Source organism: Arachis hypogaea, chromosome 11 (assembly GCF_003086295.3).
Source record: "Arachis hypogaea cultivar Tifrunner chromosome 11, arahy.Tifrunner.gnm2.J5K5, whole genome shotgun sequence".
NCBI lineage: Eukaryota > Viridiplantae > Streptophyta > Magnoliopsida > Fabales > Fabaceae > Arachis > Arachis hypogaea.
In genome coordinates, this window is record NC_092046.1 from 31891926 (window position 1) to 31917873 (window position 25948).

The 25948-nt window shown below is 37.5% G+C and overlaps 1 non-coding gene across 1 annotated transcript; it reads left to right on the top strand.

Annotated features, from left to right (window-relative positions):
* Positions 1 to 10807: 10807 nt before the first annotated feature.
* LOC112725450 (small nucleolar RNA R71) lies at positions 10808 to 10915 on the top strand. The gene has a single exon (XR_003164559.1). It is a non-coding gene; the product is annotated as a small nucleolar RNA R71 (small nucleolar RNA).
* Positions 10916 to 25948: the final 15033 nt, after the last annotated feature.

The following is a 25948-nucleotide window of genomic DNA, read 5'->3' on the forward strand; positions in this document are numbered from 1 at the left end:
AGATTCTCACTGAAGACTTCTCCCCAGGAATGAAGGTGGTATTCACTGCATGCCCAATTCTGCCTCATACAGTGAATAGGATCCTGTCTCTTGAGCATATAGAGTTGATCTATAAGAGCACAGAAAAGAAGTTCACAGTGAGAGTGAAGAGCTGAGCCCGTATGATCCTCCTCCTTAGAAGAGCTGACCGTCAAGCTAGTGACGGTAAAGAAGTGCTTGTCGGGAGGCAATTCGATGTTTTCGTATCCTTAAGTTTGAATTCTATCTTGATGTTTTTATTTTTATTTCATTAGTTTTGTTTGAGTTTCTATTATTTTTTGTAACACCCTAACTGTAAAATGTCACGCTTCCGGCTGCGCCACTCTGATAGTTTGGGTATTACGATGACTTTTATAATATTTAATACTAAAATATGAGCCTGTTTAAATCTTAAACCTAATTTTTTAAAAAAAACATACATTCATACTTACAATGTAAATTATAATACTCACAGGAAATATATATATATATATATATATATATATATATATATATATATATATATATATATACACATATTAATTTACAACCATCTCATATCAAAATCCTATCCCTCTTACAAAACTCGCAAAGTTAAAGGCGAGGAAAACATAAGTACTAAAACAATACAGAAATATCGTATAATATAAAAGAAATAAGCTCTTTTGAACTTCGTCATCCGTAACCTGAAAAAGAAAAGTCTTGTAGGGGAGTGAGAACATCATCCTCGAAAGGGTTCTCACTATAGGGTTGCAGAATTACTATAATAGGATACGCGAGATAAAATCATTACAGTGATTAATAACCAACTTATGCATCTTTTCAAAAGCAAAGGTTTACTACAAAAGGAAAAGTCTGAAATCTTTTCTGAAAGAGGAAACTGTTCATTTTCTTAAAAATTCAGAAGCCTTTCGAAAGGTTTATCTAGGCTGAACCAGATTAGTTTTTCATATTTTTCTAAACCAGAAACACAAAACTAAAACCAACCATCGGCCCATCTCATAATCAACCATGACTCTAGGCCCAAACAATCCAAACAGCAGCCAATCCACCACAATCCAACAGAGTTTCAGTCGCAAACACAAGTAGGAAGCTCAAGCACAAACAAGCAGTTACATCAAGTAGAGCAATTAGCAATTATACACAATTAATCACATAGGCAAACCAAGTAAAATATGCACACCCAAACAATGTCACATAGATGCAAATGATGAATGCCTGTCCTAGTGGCTGATGAGTCTCATATGTCGGTTATAAAGCCAGCCCGACAAGTCCTGGTAGTTAACCATTGGACTGTCCCTCTGTCGTACATCCCCAAATCGAGTTATTCACAGTCATAATCATAATTGACATCCAACACTCTTACTGGTGTATATTCACGGGGGCGAGCTCATCCGGAACTTTCACAATGTCTGGCCACACTTACGACATAGGGTTAGCAGAGTATCAAGTCTCAACCTAGAGTACGTGGTGGCTAGCCACTACTTCTACCCAGGGAAACTCGTATCTCAGATAATTGGAAGTGCAACAATCACTTTATCAATTCAATAACCATTCATATTCATACTCAGCCATCCGGCTCATAACATATTCCACAAACAGTCATAATTCATTATCATATACAGCCATTCCGGCTCATAACATCATAGCACTTCCACCATCCAACATCATAAAACTCATAAAATCATCATTCAAGCCATAAATCACTTTTCTTTGAAAATCAAATTCAATTCATCTCAGTCTTAATTTCAAAATCTGCATTCTCAAATCACTTATAGCTTATAAGCCATCTTTCTCAAAAGAAATTTTCTCTTTCAAGACAAGCCACATTTCTACAACATCCTTCTAAAACTTCCAAACAATTCGGCAACTAGGCCAAATTAAAAATATCTTATGAAAGCTCCAAAAATCAATAATCCCAAAACTGAATTTGGTAATAAAAATTTCTCAGCAGAGTGTCAAGACTTTAGGGGAGGACAACCTATCTCAATTTCTCAAAAATTTATTGAAACTCTTAAAATCATAGATCCTTGGTTTAAGTAAATAGAAACAAAATTTACTATAAAATCGAATCATATAAAGTCACAAGTCCCAACCCAATCTAAAATCAATTCACTTGAAATGGAGCCAACCCATTTAAATCAAAACCACTTTCAGGTTCCTTCTTAAAACCAATTCTCTGAGTTCCTCCAAAATGTCACAAACTCAATTGTTCAATCAAAAATCCAATTTTCTTTTAAATCACTATAGCTCCTCCGAACGAAATCCTTAAGTCTAACTAAAAGCATAACCCTTTTTTATATTTAAAATCAATATTAGAATATAATACTTTTCTTCAGTGATTCAAAATGGTAAAGTAATTCCTTTCTAAATAAATTGAACTCAAGACATATAGTTTTTCTTAAATAAACTAAACTCGAAAACATAACTATTTTCTTAAGAAATCAAATAATACCATTTCTCAAATCCAAGCCTTTCTAAATAGCTTTTCAAACAAAGTCTAAGATTTCTATAGAAATTTCGGCAGCATCTCCCCTAAAACTTGGACTTTGCCGCCCTTTTCGCGTCCCAACCAAACCATTCCACAATCCTTTTCAACGGTCCAAAACCCAAAATTAGTTCAAAAGCAAGCTAAATCTAACAGTCACCTCATTTTCATATCTCAAGAAAACCATTTCAAGATCAATCATTATCAACCGATTAAACTCCTTTCCAAAACTTTAAAGAAACAGTTTAGCAATAATGCGTTTATCAAAACCAAATAATAATTTAATTAAAACATATAATCATATTCATCCAGAATAGCCAAACAATACATAAGACTGGTACAATCACTAAAAGTATATAATTCTCACACCAGTATCCATTTATAACAATTCCAAATTATAAAATTGAGATTTTAGAAAAGCCCCTACCTTAAAGTTGAACCCTTTAAAGTTAACGCGTCCAGAATCCTCTTTCTATTCTTAACTCACGGCAGCAACCTCAGTGATTCTCAGGCAATATCAACAGCGACAAGAAAGGTTCACAGCAACGACGACTTATCTGATGTAAATTGGGATTAATGCAAAATGGATATTAAATAAATTTAGAAGATAATTGTTAATAGAGCATCACGGTAACAAGGAACGAAACTAATTAGTCTCACCACGAGAAACGAAGCGAGACGACACCGCAGCAACTTTCACTTTAATAATACAGTTTTTGAAACTCAATCCTAAGATATTAACATCGCAAAATTCTCAATAGTTGACAACGAAATACTAAGACCGAGAGTTTGAAATAAAATATACTTACGATAATAGCAGAACGAACGAGCCGCAACCCCAAACTGACCTGGCAGCAGCTCCGGTGGCAGCCAGAAGCTTCGGTGGATTAACTATAATAACCACGCAGCATCAAAATCTTCTCAGAATCCAAAAGGACAAAAACCACAATTAAAACCCTTATCAGCAGTGTTCCCCGACGATGGCAGCATTACTCTCCAGCACAGAGGCTCGGCCACCCACTTCTAGCAGCGGCGATGGCGGCTGGGCACGGCGGCGACTCGACACACGGCAGTGACAGCGTCGGCTTCGCCTCCCCTCATGCGCATCAATCTCCCATCAGTCTCTCTCTCACCCTTCGCGGGCTCTCTCTCCGGCGGCGGCTCAATGGCGGATCGGCGGCTCTGTGGTGACGGTGTGGTAGGATGCGATGGGCTGAGCGCGGTGGTACATCCACATGCGACTGTGACATCGACAACCTCACCTTCTCCGCGCACGCTCTCTTCTCTGTCCTTGGATATGGTTCGCGCTCCTTTCTCCCTTAACGGCAACACGAGGCGCGGGCTCCATGGACAGGACGACAATGGCGGCGATGGCACGGCTTCTCCTGTGCAGCAGTTTGGTGGTTGGGCAGCGGCATGATGTGAACAGCAAGCTCAGTCGGCGACCAGGGATGCTGTTGGGTGTGGCGCAACTGTGCGCCTCCTTCTTCCTTTACCTCTTCTCTTTTCCCGTTCTCTCCATCTCCCTTTCTTGCTGTGTGCGTGCGTGTATTATGTTGGGAGAGGGGGCTGCAGCTTGGGGCTAAAGGGTATTAGGGTTGTGGGTTTGATTTTTAGGGTTAGGGTTTGATTTGGGGTAAATTTGAAATTAGGGATTTTTGGGGAAAATTAAGCTTTAAGGGTAGTTTTGTAATTTCAAATAAAAATAGAGATAATATGGTAATTAGAAATAGATTTTAATCCAACAATAATAATGTATAAAAATACTATTTGTTCATCAATTTCACGAATTATTTTCAATAAAATGTTCAAATCCAATTGTTAGAGATAATATAATTAATTTCTTTATTTTCCAAAACAGCAGTATTAATATTTTAAAATATTAATTATTTAGTCCAAATTATATAAAATTCTTATTATTTCATAACTACTAACGTTATAATTTAAAGAGTAAAGTATACTTTTTGTCCCTGAAGTTTGACAAAAATTTTAAAAATACCCCTAAATTTTATTTTGTTTCAATTTTGTCCTAAAAGTTTTCGATTTGCATCAAATATACCCTTGACGGCTAAATTTTCAAAAAATTTAAAATCAATTCAACAACAGTTTCATAATAACAACCCCTCAACACAAGTAAATCAAACATAATTTTCATGCATTATTGTTAGATTGGTCTTAAATTTTTTGAAAATTTAGCTGTCGAGGGTATATTTGATGCAAATAAAAAACTTCTAGGACAAAATTGAAACAAAATAAAACTTAGGGGTATTTTTGAAACTTTCAACAAACTTCAAGGACAAAAAGTATACTTTACCCTAATTTAAATATAGAAAATAACTCAATAATTATGAAATTAAGTAAAATCTTCATTTTAATTATCAAAACTTGATTTAATTATTCTCAATGAAATAATTTCTGAAAGTAAAATCTCTAATAAATAAATTTGAAATCAGCTCATAATAAGATTTTTCAAAAGTTCTGGGTCTTACATTCTACCCACCTTACAAAAATTTTCGTCCTCGAAAATGAAAGTAATACACAAGATGTTACATAGCTGTAATACTTTACTTTTGAATACTTTAGAAGAGCAACAGATCTTGGCATATATATAAATTCTCAAATACCGGATAAGGCATAATACTTAGATATAAGGGAAGAGCGTGGTATAAAGCAGATATTACAAGATAGGCTCAAAACAAAGAGGTTGCATGGCGTTGGTGCACGAAATTGTGATCTCCAGGCTCGAACAAATCCTGGTAATGGCTCCAAAGCTTGGTGCTCCGATCTTAATTCATAATTGTCACAACTTCGATACAACTAACCAGCAAGTGCACTGGGTCGTCCAAGTAATACCTTACGTGAGTAAGGGTCGAATCCCACGGAGATTGTTGGTATGAAGCAAGCTATGGTCACCTTGTAAATCTTAGTCAGGCAGATATAAAGTGATAATGGTGTTTTCGAATATTATATAATAAAATAGGGATAGAGATACTTATGTAATTTATTGGTAGGAATTTTAGATAAGCGAATGGAGATGCTTTTCGTTCCTCTGAACCTCTGCTTTCCTTCTATCTTCATCCAATCAGTCTTACTCCTTTCCATGGCTGGCTTTATGTGATACATCACCACTGTCAATGGCTACTTTCGGTCATCTCTCGGGAAAATGATCCAATGCCCTGTCACGGCACGGCTAATCGTCTGGAGGCATCACCCTTGTCAATGGCTTCATCTTATCCTCTCAGTGAATAATATGCTCACGCACCCTGTCACGGCACGGCTATTCATCTGTCGGTTCTCGATCATGCTGGAATAGGATTTACTATCCTTTTGCGTCTGTCACTAACGCCCTGCAATCGCGAGTTAGGAGCTCGTCACAGTCATTCAATCATTGAATCCTACTCGGAATACCACAGACAAGGTTTAGACCTTCCGGATTCTCTTGAATGCCGCCATCATTCTAGCTTACGCCACGAAGATTCTGGTTAGGAGATCTAAGAGATACTTATTCTAGCTTATTTCATGTAGAACGGAAGTGTTTGTCAGGCACGCGTTCATAAAGGAGAAGGATGATGAGCGTCACACATAATCATCACCTTCATCACGTTCTTGGGTGCGAATGGATATCTTAGAAGCGAAATAAGAAGAATTGAATAGAAAACAGTAGTACTTTGCATTAATCTTTGAGGAACAGCAGAGCTCCACACCTTAATCTATGGAGTGTAGAAACTCTACCGTTAAAAAATACATAAGTGAAGGTCCAGGCATGGCCGAGATGGCCAGCCCCTCTGATCTAAGAACCAGGCGTCCAAAGATGTCTAATACAATAGTAAGAGGTCTTATTTATAATAAACTAGCTACTAGGGTTTACATGAGTAAGTAATTGATGCATAAATCCACTTCCGGGGCCCACTTGGTGTGTGTTTGGGCTGAGCTTGAGTGTTACACGTGCAGAGGCCATTTGTGGAGTTGAACGCCAGTTTTTGTGCCAGTTTGGGCGTTCAACTCTGGTTTTGGATCCTTTTCTGGCGCTGGACGCCAGATTTGGGTAGAAAGCTGGCGTTGAACGCCAGTTTACGTCGTCTATTCTTGGCCAAAGTATGGACTATTATATATTGCTGGAAAGCCCTGGATGTCTACTTTCCAACACAATTGGAAGCGCGCCATTTCGAGTTCTGTAGCTCCAGAAAATCCACTTTGAGTGCAGGGAGGTCAGAATCCAACAGCATCAGCAGTCCTTTTTCAACCTCTGAATCTGATTTCTGCTCAAGTCCCTCAATTTCAGCCAGAAAATACCTGAAATCACAGAAAAACACACAAACTCATAGTAAAGTCCAGAAATGTGAATTTAACACAAAATCTATTAAAAACATCCCTAAAAGTAACTAGATCCTACTAAAAACATACTAAAAACAATGTCAAAAAGCGTATAAATTATCCGCTCATCACAACACCAAACTTAAATTGTTGCTTGTCCCCAAGCAACTGAAAATCAAAATAGGATAAAAAGAATAGAATATACTATAAATTCCAAACTATCAATGAAACAGAGCTTCAATCATATGAGCGGGACTTATAGCTTTTTTCCTCTTGAATAGTTTTGGCATCTCACTTTATCCATTGAAGTTTAGAATGATTGGCATCTATAGGAACTTCAGATTTCGAATAGTGTTATTGAGTCTCCTAGTTCAGTATGATGATTCTTGAACACAGCTTCTTTATGAGTCTTGGCCGTGGCCCTAAGCACTTTGTTTTCCAGTATTACCACCGGATACATAAATGCCACAGACACATAATTGGGTGATCCTTTTCAGATTGTGACTCAGCTTTGCTAAAGTCCCCAATTAGAGGTGTCCAGGGTTCTTAAGCACACTCTTTTTTTTGCTTTGGACCTTGACTTTAATCGCTCAGTCTCAAGTTTTCACTTGACACCTACACGCCACAAGCACATGGTTAGGGACAGCTTGGTTTAGCCGCTTAGACCAGGATTTTATTCCTTTAGGCCCTCCTATCCACTGATGCTCAAAGCCTTGGGATCCTTTTTATTTGCCCTTGCCTTTTGGTTTTAAGGGTTATTGGCTTTTTCTGCTTGCTTTTTCTTTTTCTCTTTTTTTTTCTATATATTTTTTTTTCGCCCTTTTTTTTTTCTTTTTTTTTTCTGCAAGCTTTGTTCTTTGCTGCTTTTTCTTGCTTCAAGAATCATTTTTATGATTTTTCAGATTATCAAATAACATGTCTCCTAGTCATCATTCTTTCAAGAGCCAACATATTTAACATTCTTAAACAACAACTTCAAAAGACTTATGCACTGTTCAAGCTTACATTCAGAAAACAAGAAGCATTGCCACCACATCAATATAATTAAACTAAGTTCAAGGATAAATTCGAAACTCATGTACTTCTTGTTCTTTAGATTTAAAACATTTTTTTTTATTTAAGAGAGGTGATGGATTCATAGGACATTTATAACTTTAAGACATAGTTACTACTACTAATGATCATGTAATGAAGACACAAACATAGATAAGCACATAACATAGAAAACGAAAAACAGAGAAAGTAAGAACAAAGAATGAGTCCACCTTAGTGATGTCTTTGAGCTCTTCTATGTCTCTTCCTTGTCTTTGTTGCTCCTCCTTCATTGCTTTTAGATCTTCTCTGATTTCATGAAGGATGATGGAGTGCTCTTGATGTTCCACCCTTAGTTGCTTCCAATAATTGTGTGGAAGAAAATGTATCCCCTGAGGTATCTCAGGGATCTCTTGATTTGCAGTCAAATGTTCTACCACTGAGCTATAGACCCTTGATGGAAGCTTTTGTCTTCCCTTTCCTCTTTCTAGAGGCTTCTCTGGCCTTAGGTGCCATCAATGGTTATGGAAAAAAACAAAAAAACTATGCTTTTTACCACACCAAACTTAGAATGTTGCTCGCCCTCGAGCAAAAGAAGAAGGAATAGAAGAAGAAGAAGATATGGAGGAGATGGAGGGGTGTGTGTATGGATGTGAGTGGGGGATGGAAAACAGAAGGGATGGTCATGAATGGAGAGATAGAGGGTGAGGTGGGTGGGGATCCTGTGAGATTCACAGATCCTGAGATGATCCTGTGGGGTCCACAGATCCTGAGATGATCCTGTGGGGTCCACAGATCCTGAGATGATCCTGTGGGGTCCACAGATCTTGAGGTGTCAAGGCATTTACATCCCTGCACCAATTTAGGCATGCAAAATGCCCTTGCACACAACTCTGGGCGTTCAGCGCCAGGTTGGTGGCCATTTTGGGCGTTCAACGCCCATTTGCTGCCATTTCTGGCGTTGAACGCCAGAACCATGCTTGTTCTGGGCGTTCAGCGCCAGGATGCTCCCATTCTGGGCGTTCAGCGCCAGAACTATGCTCTGTTCTGGCGTTTGAACGCCAGACAGATGCTCCTCCAGGGTGTGATTTTTCTTCTGCTGTTTTTGATTCCGTTTTCAATTTTTATATTTATTTTGTGACTCCTCATGATCATGAACCTATAAAGACACATAACTAAGAAAAATATAGTTAGATAAATAAACATTGGGTTGCCTCCCAACAAGCGCTTCTTTAATGTCAATAGCTTGACAGTGGGCTCTCATGGAGCCTCACAGATGTGCAGAGCTCTGTTGAGACTCTCCAACACCAAACTTAGAGTTTGGATATGGGAGTTCAACACCAAACTTAGAGTTTGGTTGTGGCCTCCCAACACCAAACTTAGAGTTTGACTGTGGGGGCTCTGGTTGACTCTGCTTGGAGAGAAGCTTTTCAAGCTTCCTCTCCATGGTTGCAGAGGGAGATCCTTGAGTTTTGAATACAAGGGAGTTCTCATTCCATTGAAGGAATATTTCACCTCTGTCAACATCAATCACAGCTCTTGCTGTGGCCAGGAAAGGTCTTCCTAGGATGATGGATTCATCCTCTTCCTTTCCAGTATCCAGGACTATGAAATCAGTAGGTATGTAAAGGCCCTCAACCTTTACTAATACATCTTCTACTTGTCCATAAGCCTGTTTTCTTGAGCTGTCTGCCATCTCTAGTGAGATATTAGCAGCTTGCACCCCATAGATTCCCAGTTTCTCTATTACAGAGAGGGGCATGAGGTTTATTCCTGAACCAAGGTCACACAGAGCCTTAAAGACCATGGTGCCTATGGTGCAGGGTATTATGAACTTTCTAGGATCCTGTCTCTTCTGAGGCAATGTCAGTTGATCCAGATCACTTAGTTCATTGATGAACAAGGGAGGTTCAACTTCCCAAGTATCAATGCCAAATAATTTGGCATTTAGCTTCATGATTGCACCAAGAAACTTGGTAGTTTGCTCTTCAGTAACATCCTCATTCTCTTCAGAAGAGGAATACTCATCAGAGCTCATGAAGGGCATAAGGAGGTTCAATGGGATCTCTATGGTCTCTAGATGAGTCTCAGAGTCCTTTGGTTCCTCAGAGGGAAGCTCCTTATTGATCACTGGACGTCCCAGGAGGTCTTCCTCCTTGGGATTCACGTCCTCTCCTCTCCTCACAGGTTCGGCCATGGCGCTTATGTCAATGGCCTTGCACTCTCCTTTTGGGTTCTCTTCTGTATTGCTTGAGAGTACTATGAGGGATTTCAGTGATCCTTTTACTCAGCTGGCCCACTTGTGCTTCCAGATTTCTAATGGAAGACCTTGTTTCATTCATGAAACTTACAGTGGCCTTAGATAGATCAGAGACTAGATTTGCTAAATTAGAAGCATTTTGTTCAGAGTTCTCTGTCTGTTGCTGAGTGGATGATGGAAAAGGCTTGCTATTGCTAAACCTGTTTCTTCCACCATTATTAAAGCCTTGTTGGGGCTTTTGATCCTTCCATGAGAAATTTGGATGATTTCTCCATGTTGAGTTATAGGTGTTTCCATAAGGTTCACCTAAGTAATTTACCTCTGCTATTGCAGGGTTCTCAGGATCATAAGCTTCTTCTTCAGGAGAAGCCTCTTGAGTACTGTTGGATGCAGCTTGCATTCCATTCAGACTCTAAGAAATCATATTGACTTGCTGAGTCAATATTTTGTTCTGAGCCAATATGGCATTCAGAGTATCAACTTCAAGAACTCCCTTCTTCATAGGCGTTCCGTTACTCACAGGATTCCTTTCAGAAGTGTACATGAACTGGTTATTAGCAACCATGTCAATGAGTTCTTGAGCTTCTGCAGGCGTTTTCTTTAGGTGAATGGATCCACCTGCAGAAGTGTCCAGTGACATCCTTTGATAGCTCAGATAAACCATCATAGAATATATCCAGGATGGTCCATTCTGAAAGCATGTCAGAAGGACACTTTTTGGTCAACTGTTTGTATCTTTCCCAAGCTTCATAGAGGGATTCACCTTCTTTCTATCTGAAGGTTTGAACATCAGCTCTAAGCTTGCTCAGCTTTTGAGGAGGAAAGTACTTGGCTAAGAAAGCCGTGACCAGCTTATCCCAAGAGTTCAGGCTGTCTATGGGTTGAGAATCCAACCATAATCTAGCTCTGTCTCTTACAGCAAAAGAAAAAAGTATGAGCCTGTAGACTTCAGGATTTACTCCATTAGTCTTAACAGTATCACATATCTGCAAGAACTCAGTTAAGAACTGAAAAGGATCTTCAGATGGAAGTCCATGAAACTTGCAGTTCTGCTGCATCAGAGAAACTAACTGAGGTTTCAGCTCAAAGTTGTTTGCTCCAATGGCAGGAATGGAGATGCTTCTTCCATGTAAATTGGAATTAGGTGCAGTAAAGTCACCAAGCATCTTCCTTATATTATTATTATTTTCGGCTGTCATCTCCTCTTCCTGTTCGAAAATTTCTGAAAGGTTATTTCTGGATTGTTGTAATTTAGCTTCTCTTAAATTTTTTTTTTTCAGAGTCCTTTCAGGTTCTGGATCTGCTTCCACAAGAATGTTCTTGTCCTTGCTCCTGCTCATATGACAAAGAAGAAGGCACAGAAAAATAATAATAATAATAGAGATTCTCTTTACCACAGTATAGAGGTTCCCTTATGTGAGTAGAAGAAAAGAGGAAGACATTCGAACACAGATAGAAGAGGGGGTTCAAATTTGGTGATGATGTGAGGGAGAGATGTTAGTAGATAAATAAATAAATAGAATAAGATGAGAGAGAAGGAGGGATAATTTTCGAAAATTTTTGAAAAGGAGTTAGTGATTTTTGAAAATGGTTTTTGAAAATTGTTAGTATTTTTTTTCGAAAATTTATGAAATCAAAAATAAAAATAACAATAATTAGTTAATTAAAAAGAAATTTTTTTTTAAAAAGGGGGAGATATTTTCGAAAATTAGAGAGAGAGAGTTAGTTAGGTAGTTTTGAAAATGTTAAGAAACAAACAAAAAGTTAGTTAGTTAGTTGAAACAAATTTTGAAAAGATAAGAAGTTAGGAAGTTAGAAAAGATATTTTGAAAAGATATTTTTGAAAAAGATAAGATAAGAAGATATTTTTGAAAAGATATGATTGAAATTAGTTTTGAAAAAGATTTGATTTTTAAAATCACAATTAATGACTTGATTCACAAGAAATCACAATATATGATTCTAGAACTTAAAGCTTGGATCTTTCTTAACAAGCAAGTAACAAACTTCAAATTTTTGAATCAAAACATTAATTGATTATGTTATTTTCGAAAATTTGATATAAAAATAAGAAAAAAGTTTTTGAAAAATATTTTTTGGAATTTTCGAAAATAACTAAGAATTTTGAAAAAGATTTGATTTTTGAAAAAGATTTTGAAAAAGATAAGATTTTCAAATTGAAATTTTGATTTGACTCATAAGAAACAATTTGATTTTAAAAATTTTTGAAAAGGTCAATCAAATTTTCGAATCTAATGAGAGAAAAAGGGAAAGATATATTTTTTTTTTATTTTTGAATTTTTATGATGCAAGAGAAAAACAAGAAAAATGATGCAATGCATGAAATTTTTAGATCAAAACAATGAATGCATGCAAGAATGCTATGAATGTCAAGATGAACACCAAGAACACTTTGAATGTCATGATGAACATCAAGAACATATTTTTGAAAATTTTTTTTAATGCAAAGAAAACATGCAAGACACCAAACTTAGAATTCTTTAATGCTTAGACACTAAGAATTCAAGAATGCATATGAAAAACATGAAAAGACACAAAACAAAAAATCATCAAGATCAAACAAGAAGATTTACCAAGAACAACTTGAAGATCATGAAGAACACTATGAATGCATGATATTTTCGAAAAAATGCAAGATGCATATGCAAGTGACACCAAACTTATGATATAACTCAAGACTCAAACAAGAAACACAAAAATATTTTTGATTTTTATGATTTTCTAATTTTTTTTTGGATTTTTATTTTATGTTTTTCGAAAAATAATTTTGAAAAAGAAAATAAGGATTCCAAAATTTTTAATATGAATTCCAGGAATCTTGCCATGTTAGTCTTAAAGCTCCAATCAAAGGGTCTGGCATGGCTTAACAGCCAGCCAAGCTTTAGCATATAATTACATGGGCTGGAGTGATTAGTTGAATACCAATCCCAAAGTAGTTTGGGTATGGCTTTACAGCCAGATATGATTCAACATATTTCATGAAACACTAGAATTCATTCTTAAAAATTTTGAAGCCATAGAATAATTTATTTTTGAAAACGTTTTATTTTTTTTTATTTTTTTTTTTCGAAAACAAAGGAAGAGTTTTTGAAAGATTTTTGAAAAATTTTTGAAAACAAAACAAAAAGAAAATTACCTAATCTGAGCAACAAGATGAACCGTCAGTTGTCCAAACTCGAACAATCCCCGGCAACGGCGCCAAAAACTTGGTGCACGAAATTGTGATCTCCAGGCTCGAACAAATCCTGGTAATGGCTCCAAAGCTTGGTGCTCCGATCTTAATTCATAATTGTCACAACTTCGATACAACTAACCAGCAAGTGCACTGGGTCGTCCAAGTAATACCTTACGTGAGTAAGGGTCGAATCCCACGGAGATTGTTGGTATGAAGCAAGCTATGGTCACCTTGTAAATCTTAGTCAGGCAGATATAAAGTGATAATGGTGTTTTCGAATATTATATAATAAAATAGGGATAGAGATACTTATGTAATTTATTGGTAGGAATTTTAGATAAGCGAATGGAGATGCTTTTCGTTCCTCTGAACCTCTGCTTTCCTTCTATCTTCATCCAATCAGTCTTACTCCTTTCCATGGCTGGCTTTATGTGATACATCACCACTGTCAATGGCTACTTTCGGTCATCTCTCGGGAAAATGATCCAATGCCCTGTCACGGCACGGCTAATCGTCTGGAGGCATCACCCTTGTCAATGGCTTCATCTTATCCTCTCAGTGAATAATATGCTCACGCACCCTGTCACGGCACGGCTATTCATCTGTCGGTTCTCGATCATGCTGGAATAGGATTTACTATCCTTTTGCGTCTGTCACTAACGCCCTGCAATCGCGAGTTAGGAGCTCGTCACAGTCATTCAATCATTGAATCCTACTCGGAATACCACAGACAAGGTTTAGACCTTCCGGATTCTCTTGAATGCCGCCATCATTCTAGCTTACGCCACGAAGATTCTGGTTAGGAGATCTAAGAGATACTTATTCTAGCTTATTTCATGTAGAACGGAAGTGTTTGTCAGGCACGCGTTCATAAAGGAGAAGGATGATGAGCGTCACACATAATCATCACCTTCATCACGTTCTTGGGTGCGAATGGATATCTTAGAAGCGAAATAAGAAGAATTGAATAGAAAACAGTAGTACTTTGCATTAATCTTTGAGGAACAGCAGAGCTCCACACCTTAATCTATGGAGTGTAGAAACTCTACCGTTAAAAAATACATAAGTGAAGGTCCAGGCATGGCCGAGATGGCCAGCCCCTCTGATCTAAGAACCAGGCGTCCAAAGATGTCTAATACAATAGTAAGAGGTCTTATTTATAATAAACTAGCTACTAGGGTTTACATGAGTAAGTAATTGATGCATAAATCCACTTCCGGGGCCCACTTGGTGTGTGTTTGGGCTGAGCTTGAGTGTTACACGTGCAGAGGCCATTTGTGGAGTTGAACGCCAGTTTTTGTGCCAGTTTGGGCGTTCAACTCTGGTTTTGGATCCTTTTCTGGCGCTGGACGCCAGATTTGGGTAGAAAGCTGGCGTTGAACGCCAGTTTACGTCATCTATTCTTGGCCAAAGTATGGACTATTATATATTGCTGGAAAGCCCTGGATGTCTACTTTCCAACACAATTGGAAGCGCGCCATTTCGAGTTCTGTAGCTCCAGAAAATCCACTTTGAGTGCAGGGAGGTCAGAATCCAACAGCATCAGCAGTCCTTTTTCAACCTCTGAATCTGATTTCTGCTCAAGTCCCTCAATTTCAGCCAGAAAATACCTGAAATCACAGAAAAACACACAAACTCATAGTAAAGTCCAGAAATGTGAATTTAACACAAAATCTATTAAAAACATCCCTAAAAGTAACTAGATCCTACTAAAAACATACTAAAAACAATGTCAAAAAGCGTATAAATTATCCGCTCATCAGGCGTCAACATCAAGGGCTTTAACATAGCTCACCATCCCAACTCCCAACTGTATTCTATCGAAAACTTCATCAGTAAGTTCTCAACCCCATCAATCACGTCGCACATCACTACCGGTCACAAGCCCAATATTAACAAAACCTTTTTGCGTAAAAACAAAGCTCTACAACATTCCGTGGCATCGCACGCTTACAGGCTTCACCTTCTGCATCCACCACAACCGTGTCCTAAGAACTAACGTGTCGCTTGTTATATCTAAAGATTGTACGTGACACAAACAAATCTCGAGTTTACTTAGGACACAAGATTTTAAAAATGAAAGACAAGTGACAAGAACATTACTCGTAAGGACTTAAAAGAATGAATGAAATTACAAACAAATAGGATGCACAAGAATGAAGATTGCAGGAAAGGATTCAATTGGTAACTTTAATGATAATTCTTGAATCAAAGAAATTCGATAGAATCAATGTGAAGGAAAAACAGTGCATTAATTTGAAACAAATTCAAGCTGAGTCGAAGAAGTATGAGGTTTACAGAAAAGAATATTTCAAACCCAAGACAAAGCTCACAGAACTCAAGAGCACGATTAAAAATACTTCCGAATACATTGTTCATAAAAGAATCGAAAACCTGTGGAAAATCACTTCGCAGTCTAAAAGAAAAGTTAAGCAACAAACATTCTTCAAGAGAATAACAAAAGCATAAACGTGGCTTTACTTTAATACAATTTCATGTTGAAGTAGATTATGTAGAGTTTTAAAACAAAATGAACACCGATTTGGCTAAGAACAAAAATATTTTCCCAAATATTTTAGATAGTAAGGTGCAAAACCTAACCAAAAGTAATCATAAATCTTGGAAGAAAACCAATTGCTTGTTCAAAAATTCTCAAAGTTCATATTCAAACAAGTGTGTATAAAAATTATAGCAAGGACGAAAGAGAAAGTTAAACTCTATTTAGAAAAGAAAATCCGAGGTAGAAAAATTGCCGATAAGTTAGTAAAAGAAATAAGTAGTGCGTTACAAATGGACAGTTTCTACTAAATAAGGAAGCTTTTCAAAACTTCATTTAAAATAGCGCATGCCAACTTTAAGAAGAATGGTTTTAATTACAATCAAGCAACAGAAAAATTTAACTTACAATATCCTTAAAGAGGAATCAAAACGTCTTTAAAAAGTTCAAAACAAGACTCCAAAAGTATACTTGAAATCACCATCTCCGAAGGACATTCAAGAAGATTAGGACGTACTAAAAGGGATCAACTCATCAATAGCAATTCTTAAGAAAAAATCTTTGACTAAGAACTCTGGCAAAAACAATAAGAGGATAAATGATGCACAAAATTGAAACAAATCAAGCTGACTCATATAAGGGTGACATTCACAAGAGAAGTGAAGCTGAGATTGATGGTAGTGCTCACAAGAGGTAGAAGAATGATTAAAACAGAATCAAGTATGATGTTCATAGAGGTGGAAAGCTTAAAAAAGAACAAATCCGTTCCTAGGAAGGAAAGATATGAGTCCAATATTTTCAAAGGAACAACAATAGCATAAACAATGTAGTATACTAAACCAATCTCAAATAAAAAATAAATTAGGTGAGGTTTATCAAACGAAAATCAACCGGAATAAAAGCAAAAAATCTTTTCTTTCCAGGATTTTGAAAGATACCTAAATACATACTCAAATAAGGATATGCATTGGAACTGTAGTAAAATTATTAGAAAGTCAAATTGTATTTAAAGTAAGTGTAGTTCCGTAAACCAGTAAAAGTACAGGCGAGGTATTAGAAATAAATAGTTGTTAAACTGTATAAGGAATTTTCAAAGTTTTATATAGATAAGTGTATATCGAATCAATAGCAATTCTAAGTCCTAGGTTCTAGTTTAATTCTGTTATTTTACTTGAATGTCTGCATGATCTTTAGTAATTCTAAGTCCTAGGTTCTAGTTTAATTCTGTTATTTTGAAATTTCAGTTATTTATCTTTTAATTGAAGAGATGTCTCATGTACCATTCACTAAGCTTGAATTTAAAAAGAAAAAGAAAAGAAGTAATGTATTGCATAAAAAATTGAGTTGTTATTAAAGAGTAGTCTTATTTAGTTAAATGTGGTGGTATTATCTGTGATTCTAAATGCATGATATGCACAGTGCATCTTTGAATTTGAATCAAAGGATGTTGATGTATGAGAAACAAGAATTTAGAGAACTATTATGAATTCTCTGAAGTAAATAAAAGCTTAATCCTTGAAGCAAAAGAAACAGCAAAAAGAAAAATAAAAGCAAGGTCCAAGGCTCTGAGCATTAATGAGTAGGGAGGTCATACATGATTAAAAGCTCAAAGAGTTGTTTCCCTAGTCATATGCTTGTGGTATAAATGTGTTAAGTAATCCTTGAGACAGAGCACTAAGAGTCGAGATCAAGTGCATTTAACAGAGTATGCCAAAGGCTTTGAGCACCACTGTCTAGAAGTAACTGAAAGAAAAATTATAACCAAAAGAGAGTTCCCCAGTCAAGTGCTAGTGGTGTTTTTGTGTCAAGTGCAACTTGAGACAAAGCATTTAAAGTCACGACTAAACTCAATGTGCAAAGCACCAAAGAAAAGAGAATAAAGGAAGTTTTGATGTGTTCAAGGATTAAACCAAAGTATCAAGGCCAGAGAATTCATAATATTATCCAAATTCTCACTCCAAATGACAGTGACATTCCTCTAATTCAAAGAATAGTGAGATGCCAAGACTATTCAGGATTGTAGTGTATAAACCCCCAATTTAAGAAGAGACAGAAGCTTAATTGAACACTCACTTCTCATACAAATTCACATCCTAAGTCTATATTAGTTTTGGTTGCTTGAGGACAAGCAACAATTCAAGTTTGGTATTGTGATGCGTGAGCATCTTTCCTATCTTTTTTTAGTGAATTTGCATTCAAATTTTTGAGTTTAATCAAGATTTAAATATATTTTAGTCACTATGGATGCTATTTTGAGCCATGTGCAATTCTATTTATTTCAGGTAGCATTCGGATGGATTTGATGGAGTTTCTGTAGAAAAAGAGAAGAAAGTGAATGATGCTGTCAACCCTGACCTCCCTACACCCTAACAAGAATAACTCGAGGTACAGAGGTCCAATTGATGTGGTTTTAGCAACATTGAAAAGCTAACTTCTAGAGCTTTCCAACGATGTATAATAGTGTACGCTTCTTCTCCATAAATTCGGCAAGGGTGGCGCCTAATAACTTGGGATTCTCCAAGTTAGGCGCCAAAGCGCCAAAAGCATGCTGTATAAGTGGCGCCTAACTTGGCTTTTCCCAAGTTAGGCACCAAGGCGCAATCCCTGCGTCCAAACCTTGCTGCTCCCTTCACGCCTAACTTCACAATTGTGAAGTTAGACGCCAGCCTTAATACTTGCCATGGTCCCCACGCAACAAGAAGCATTCGAAGATCTTATTTTATATTTTGATTGAAACTTTTATTTTATTTAAAAATAGGAAAAGATATTATTTAGTTTTAGAAAATATATTTTACATTAATTAGGATTATATATAAAATGAAAAAGAATCAGCCCTTCGGGCTCTCATCTCTTCTCTCATACCTCATTCCGCACTTTATAGTTTTACAGAACCCTAGTTTTCTCTCTGAACCATGAGCAACTAAACCTCCACTGTTAAGGTTAGGAGCTCTGTTTATTCTATGGATTAATACTATTACTGTTCTATTTTAATTCATGTATTGATTTCAATTTCAAGAATTGTTTTCGTTCTTTATCTTATGAATCTGGGTGGAACGGAAGTATGACCCTTGTTCTAACTGAGTTCTTGTAAAACTTGAAAAAGCTCTTTGCTTGAACAACAGCTTGAAAATAATTTCTCCTAAATCTCTAATTATCTGGACTTAACGGGATATGTGACATATAATCCTCTTATATTTGGGTAATTAGGATTTCTGTGGCACATAAACTAGTTTTGAACTTATTAACCCTCTAATTGGAATCAAGTGATCAAAGAATTGGCGGTTGATGAAGGTTAGAGGAGACTAAAAAGGTCTAAAAAATTAGGGTTTAGTCACATATAGTTTGCCATGAATTGAATCTTGCATGATTAAAATAGTTGGTAAAAAAAGTTAATCTGGAAAATAAATATCTCTGAAGCCTTAACTGTTTTCTCCATATATTTCACAAATCATTTACTGCTTGCTGTCTGATTTTCTGAATTTACTGTTTGATGCAATTGAACTCTCAAAACACCATTTTCTATTTGTCTGACTAAGCCAATCACTCAATCATTGTTGCTTGATCCATCAATCCTTGTGGGATCAACTCTCATTCACTTGAAGTACTACTTGGTACGACCCGGTGCACTTGCCGGTTAGTTTGTGGGTTATAAATTTTGCACTAACGACAAAGAAGGAGAGTTGGTAGAGGAGAGTTGTGGGCCTTAACGCACAAATGACCAAATGGCTCCTATATCCATAATGCAGCTCGGTTTATTGGTGTAAGTAATGTGTTGAGAATCGCTAAGTTATTTCTTATAGGTTTTATTTTTTAAAATTGTATTAGACATTTATGCGGTTAGCAACCAGCTAATAAATGCTTATGTTTGCTTATCTATGTGTGTAGGAAAGAATTGCGGATTTGAGCAACATGATGAATCCTCTAGAATGTTGTCTCAGAATGATTCGCTTGTTCAAGCTCTCGGAAAGGAGCACTCGGGTAGAGTGCATGTCATGGGTTTGGGACCAATTTCTAGTCAAGTCTTCGGTATGAATTCCCATCAACCGAGTAATGGAGCTCAATGGGAAGAGACCCAAAGGGTGCTACTTGAACTACAAGCAAAGTTGGCGGCCGAAAAATTAAAAAGGAAGGCAGTGGAAGATGAAGTAACAGCCGGGAAGATAAAGATGCAGGCAGTGGAGAGTACCCCGAGATGTCTAATTCAAGGGCAAAGTGGAAAATTGCCACCAGACATTGCCGCATGGATGAATTCTGTAAGACCCAGAACTTTTGAAAAAGGGCTATCATGAGCTAATTTCAAATTCAGTATTTTTGTAGCTTTAATTTCAGAAATTTCTTTATTAAAGAAAATTAAAGCAAGTTTCGATTAATTGAATTTGAAATAAATTAAGATTATTATCTAATTTTACAATTATTGAATTATTTTCTATATTTAAATTATAAAGTTGATAGTTATGAAATAATAAGAATTTTATATGATTTGGATTAAATAATTAATATTTTATTTATTAATACTGCTGTTTTGGAAAATGAAGAAATTAAGTATATTATTTCTAATTTTTAGATTTGAACATTTTATTGAAAATAATTTGTAAAATTGATGAGCAAATAGTATTTTTCTATATATAATTAGTGTTGGATTTAATTTGGGTTTCAATTACTATATTATTCCTAATTTTATTTGAAATTACAAAACTACCCATAACCCTAATTTTACTCAACACCCTAATCCCCTCTAACCCTAGCAGCCACGGAAACCCTCCCCCGTAAACCCAGTAGCAGCAACGCACATAGAGTTTCCCTTTTACCATCAATGAAAGAAAAAGAAAGAATGGGGAAAGGGAAAGGGGAAGGGGCCGCGGAAGGAGGGAGGAGGAGAGGAAGAAGATTCGCGCCAGTGTGCTGGGCTCACCGCCGCCATCATGCCGTCGTCTGACCGAGGAGGAAGAAGAGCGTCGCGCCTCACCGCCGTGCCGTGCCCTACTATCGCAGCCATCATGCCGGTCACTGTTGAGCCTGCCATCGCAAGTCAGGTTCGAGGTGAGAGAAGAGAGCTGCCGCGAGGGAAGAAGAGGGAGGAGGGAGAGACCGGGCCGTGCCCAGTCGTCGCCACCGTGCCTCCATCGCGGTTGACCCGCCGCCGCTAGGGTTTGTGGCTGCCATTTCTGTCACTGCCGACGAACACATAGAGAGAGAGAGATGGGAGTTCGCAGAGTAGGAAAGACATGACAGAGGAGCTCTGTTGGGGCTGGTCACCGTCGCTGAAGCCTCCATGGTCGCCACTGCCATCCGTGTCGCTGCAAGAGGAAGCTGCTGTCGCCGCGGTTGGGTCCACCGTGGGTAGAGTCCACTGTCCAAGCTGCCATCAGAGGAAGTTGCTGCTACTATGTGTACAAGGAAGAAGACGCTGCTCCGCCATTGCTCCTGGGTTAAAAAATATGACAAGAATGCCACTTCCCTGTTGGAGCTACTGTTGAACCATTAGAGCCACTACTGCTGTGGTACGCTATCTATCTGGGTCCTTGGTGCACGAATTGTAAATCACACTTTTCACAACTCGTACCACTAACCAGCAAGTGCACTGGGTCGTCCAAGTAATACCTTACGTGAGTAAGGGTCGATCCCACGGAGATTGTCGGCTTGAAGCAAGCTATGGTTATTTTATAATTCTTAGTCAGGAAATCAATGATAAGAGTGATTATACTTATGAAGAGTAAAATGCATAAATTAAATAGTACTTGTTATGCAGTAATGGAGAACAGATTGATATTTTGGAGATGCTCTGTCTTCTGAATCTCTGCTTTCCTACTGTCTTCTTCTTCACGCACGCAGGTCTCCTTCCATGGCAAGCTGTATGTTGGTGGATCACCGTTGTCAATGGCTACCATCCGTCCTCTCAGTGAAAATGGTCCAAATGCGCTGTCACCGCATGGCTAATCATCTGTCGATTCTCACTCATGTTGGAATAGGATCCATTGATCCTTTTGCGTCTGTCACTACGCCCAGCACTCGTGAGTTTGAAGCTCGTCACAATCATCCCTTCCCAGATCCTACTCGGAATACCACAGACAAGGTTTAGACTTTCCGAATCTCAGGAATGGCTGCCAATAATTCTAGCCTATACCACGAAGACTCTGATCATGAACCAGGAGGCTAAGAGATACACTCTCAATCTAAGGTAGAACGGAAGTGGTTGTCAGGCACGTGTTCATAGGTTGAGAATGGTGATGAGTGTCACGGATCATCACATTCATCACGGTTAAGTACGAGCGGGTATCTTAGAACAGAAACAAGCGTGATTGAATAGAAAACAGAAGTAATTGCATTAATTCATCGAGACACAGCAGAGCTCCTCACCCCCAATCATGGAGTTTAGAGACTCATGCCGTAGAGATACAATGTAAAACGTGAAAATGTCATGATGTCCGAAATAAATCTCTAAAATTTGTTTAAATACTAAACTAGTAACCTAGGTTTACAGAAAATGAGTAAACTATGATAGATAGTGCAGAAATCCACTTTCGGGGCCCACTTGGTGTGTGCTGGGACTGAGACTTGAGCTTTACACGTGCCTAGGCTGTTTTTGGAGTTAAACGCCAGGTTGTAACCTGTTTCTGGCATTTAACTCTGCTTTGCAACCTGTTTTTGGCATTTAACTCCAGAATAGGGCAGAAAGCTGGCGTTGAATGCCAGTTTGCATCATTTATCTTCAAGCAAAGTATAAACTATTATATATTTCTTGAAAGCCCTGGATGTCTACTTTCCAACGCAATTGACAGCGCACCATTTGGACTCCTGTAACTCCAAAAAATCTACTTTGAGTGCAGGGAGGTCAGAATCCAACAGCATCTGCAGTCCTTTTGCAGCCTCTGAATCAGATTTTTCTCAGGTCCCTCAATTTCAGCCAGAAAATACCTGAAATCATAGAAAAACACACAAAATCATAGTAAATTCTAGAAATGTGAATTTTGAATAAAAACTAATAAAAATATAGTAAAAACTAACTAAATCATACTAAAAACTACTTAAAAACAATGCCAAAAAGCGTATAAATTATCCGCTCATCACAACACCAAACTTAAATTGTTGCTTGTCCCCAAGCAACTGGAAATCAAATAGGATAAAAAGAAGAGAATATACTATAAATTCCAAAATATCAATGAAACTTAGCTCCAATCAGATGAGCGGGACTAGTAGCTTTTTGCCTCTTGAATAGTTTTGGCATCTCACTTTATCCATTGAAGTTCAGAATGATTGGCATCTATAGGAACTTAGAATTTAGATAGTGTTATTGATTCTCCTAGTTCCGTATGTTGATTCTTGAACACAGCTACTTTATGAGTCTTGGCCATGGTCCTAAGCACTCTGTTTTCTAGTATTACCACCGGATACATACATGCCACAGACACATAACTGGGTGAACCTTTTCAGATTGTGATTCAGCTTTGCTAAAGTCCCCAATTAGAGGTGTCCAGGGTTCTTAAGCACACTCCTTTTTTTTTGCTTTGGATCTTGACTTTAACTGCTCAGTCTCAAGTTTTCACTTGACACCTTCACGCCACAAGCACATGGTTAGGGACAGCTTGGTTTAGCCGCTTAGGCCAGGATTTTATTCCCTTGGGCCCTCCTATCCACTGATGCTCAAAGCCTTGGATCCTTTTTATTACCCCTGCCTTTTGGTTTTAAGGGCTATTGGCTTTTTCTGCTTTTTTTTTTCGCAAGCTTTTATATTCACTGCTTTTTCTTGCTTCAAGAATCAATTTTATGATTTTTCAAGTTATCAATAACATTTTTCCTTTTCATCATTCTTTCAAGAGCCAACATATTTAACATTCATAAACAACAATATCAAAAGACATATGCACTGTTCAAGCATTCATTCAGAGAACAAAAAGTATTGTCACCACATTAAAAATAATTAAACTAATTTCAAGGATGAATTCGAAATCATGTACTTCTTGTTCTTTTGTAATTAAAACATTTTTTCATTTAAGAAAGGTGATGGATTCATAGGATGTTCATAACTTTAAGGCATAGACTCTAATTTTTATTTATTATTTAATGAAAATAATATAAATTAGGCATAAAAGCAGACACTTAGTAATAAAAGAAAAGAAACTAAAGACATAAAGACAAATGACTCTAATTTTAATATTCATATACTCTTAAAATATATAAAAGGTTATCACAGAGTTAGGACTCAACAACCTTTGCTTTGGGAGGTAGATGCCTCTTTAGTCTGTGGGGTGCTTGGCCCTTCAAGAGATAGCTTCTGGCGCTTCAGTTCTTTCAGTTCACGCCCTTACTCTTCTTGTTCCCTAAGTAGTTTGCAGAGCATGCTGTTTTGATTTTGCTGTTCTTCCTTCAGTTGATCCATAGCTTCTTGCAACTTGGTGATAGATGCTTCTAGGCGCCCCCAGTATTCAAATTGAGGAATTTTCGGGAGGAACTCCTGTGCCCTCCTCTTGATGGGGTCGTCCTGCACTTGTCCTTCCATTGACTTTTTGGTGATTAGTTGTTCAACTGAAATATACTCATCTACTCCCATTTTTACTCCAGCATCTTTACATAACAGGGAGATCAAGCTTAGATAAGCCAATTTGGCATCTTTGGAGTTCTTGTTTGCAATTTTGTAAAGCTCACAAGAAATCAGCTGATGAACTTTCACTTCTTTTTCCAGCATAATGCAATGAATCATCACTGCTCTTTTGATGGTGACTTCAGAGCGGTTGCTAGTGGGCAGTATAGAGAGCCCAATGAAGTCCGGCCAGCCTCTGGCGACTGGTTTGAGATCTCCTCTTTTGAGTTGGTTTGGGACACCCTTTATGTTGGTTGTCCATTTGGCTCCAGGGAGGCATATGTCCTCTAGGATTTTGTCTAAGCTCTAATTTGGTCTCATCATTCTCCTATTAAAGGAGTCTGGGTCATCTTGCAGTTGAGGCAGCTTGAAGATCTCCCTTATTTTGTCAGGGTGGGTGTAAACAATCTTCCCTCTGACCAGAGTTTGATAGTCATAGAATGCGGTTCCAGCTATTCTCTGCCTGTCTGTCTGCCACAGATTAGAGTAGAATTCCTGAACCATGTTTCTTCCCACCTTTGTTTCAGGAGTAGCTAGGACTTCCCAACTCCTGTTTCGAATTTGCTCTTGGATCTCCAGATATTCGTCTTCTTTCAGATCGAATTTAACTTCCGGGATCACTGACCTTAGACTTATTATTTTGTAGTAATGGTCTGAATGTTCTTTGGTTAAGAACTTCCCTTGATTCCAAAGTAGTTTTGGAATATTCTCTTTCTTGCCTCTTGAGTTGGTTTGTTTTCCCTTAGGATCCATGATCTTGGTGGGTATTGGTTTAGTGATCACGGATAAACACACCAAACTTAGAGGTTTGCTTGTCCTCAAGCAAAAGAAAAGAAAGGAGAGGGATAGAGGGAGAGTCAAGTTCGAATTTGTGGATAAGAGGGGGGAGGCCGAACGAGGATTTAAAGGGGAGGGGGTGGTTTTCGAAAATCTTTTAAAAAAATATGATAGAAAATGTGATTTGGAAAAGATAAGTAAGATAGGAAAAGATGTAATTTAAAATTGAGAAGATATGAAAGATATTTGAAAAAGATAGATTTGTTCTAAAAATATTGTGAAGATTTGAGAAAGATATTGATGAGTTTGAGAAAAGAAAATTTTTTTTTTGAAAAAGATAGATTTGTTTTGAAAAAAAGATTTGAGAAGAGGTTGAAGAAGAATTGAGAAAGATTTAATTTTAGGATTAAGATATTTAAAAAAATTTTTTTTTTAAAAAAAAGTTTGAAGAATGAAAGTATGGGAACATGTTTATGCAAGAAAAATGGATGGAAATATGAAAATTTAAAAAAAATCCAAGTTGGGAACAAAAACTTCCTCCCCTCCACAATCCTGGCGTTAAACGCCCAACTGCTACTTGTTTTGGGCGTTTAACGCCCATCTGTAGCCTCTTTTGGGCATTTAACGCCCAGCTGTTGCTTCTGGCTGGCGTTAAACGCCAGAAATTTTTCGTCACTGGACGTTTTTCTGAACGCCCAGGATGCTGCAGGTATGGCGTTAAACGCCCAGAATGGTGCCCATTCTGGCGTTTAATGCCCAAATATACCTCTTACTGGCGTTTTCTTGCC